Source organism: Trichechus manatus, unplaced genomic scaffold, assembly GCF_000243295.1.
Source record: "Trichechus manatus latirostris isolate Lorelei unplaced genomic scaffold, TriManLat1.0 scaffold00029, whole genome shotgun sequence".
NCBI classification, from domain to species: Eukaryota; Metazoa; Chordata; class Mammalia; order Sirenia; family Trichechidae; genus Trichechus; species Trichechus manatus.
In genome coordinates, this window is record NW_004443965.1 from 11,192,486 (window position 1) to 11,193,813 (window position 1,328).

Here is a 1,328-nt window from a genome sequence, read left to right on the forward strand (position 1 = left end):
CGCTTAGTCACATATCTAAACCAATCCAAATAGCCCACATTCATGTTTCAAATCAATCACTGTAAAGCCCAAGCTTCAAGTTGTTTTGCCTCCTGCTTCCCTGATCTTGTAACTTCCAATCAGAATGTTGTACCTTTAGTTCTTGATTTTACCCCATAAATATGCCTCTGTAACTTCCCACTTCGGAGCATTTGATTTCACTTTGTGAGATCAGTCTTGTCCCTGGTTCAAACTGTTTTGAATCTTCAATAAATCTCTCTGCTTTTATTTTAACAGAGTGCACATTCTTACTTGTTGAGAAGTGATAAAAGAAAGAGAAGTGAGTGGGGGTGGAGGGACCTCACTACCACCAAGAAAGAAGAGTCAGGAGCAAAGTGTGTCCTTTAGACTGGGCATCCCTGCCCTGAGAACCTCCTACACCCAGGGGAAGATTGATACCAAGACACAGGGAGATCTCCAAGAACACTGGGCTCACAGGCATTGAAAGGAGACAAGGACCTTCCCTCAGAGCCAACAGGAGAGAAAGACTTCCCCTAGAGCTGGTGCCCTAAATTTGGACTTCTAGCCTCCAGAACTGTGAGAGAATAAATTTCTGTTTGTTAAAACAATCCACTTGTGGTATTTCTGTTATAGCAGCACTAGATCACTAAGACACCAAGGGTCTCTGGCCAATGGAACACCTTAGAAATGTTCACTATTTCCCAGCTGTGCTGATGATGCATGTTATGATATAATAGAAGACTCTGAAATAACACTATGGTTCTCTGAATGGTGCTTCCAACAGAGCTAGTTCAGGTAATGTCTTGACTTCATGACATTTTATGTTCACTGTTGAGACAAAAATATGCTTAATAAGACATATTTTGCTCTTAAGACCTTCAACTGATTGGAAAAGTTCCACCCAAATGGTTGATGATAATCTCCTTGGCTTAAAGGCAACTGATGTAAGTGCTAATCACATCTACCAAATACTTTCACAGCAACACCTAGACTGGTGTTTGACCAAACAATTGGGTGCCATAGCCTAGCCAAGTTGAAACATAAAGTTAACCATCACAAATCAGAACTCTGACCTATCAATGTTATTGTTATTGTGTGCCATTGAGTCAATTCTGACCACAGCAACCCTATAGGGCAGAGCAGAATTGCCCCACAGGGTTTCCTTGGCTGTAATCCTTTTTTTTTTTTTTTCTTTTTTTTTATGTGGAGACAATTTTTTTTTTTAAATTGTACTTCAGGTGAAAGTTTACAGAACAAATACTTTCTAATGGAACAGTAGTACACATATTGTTTTATGACATTGGTTAACAACCCCACGACATGTCAAC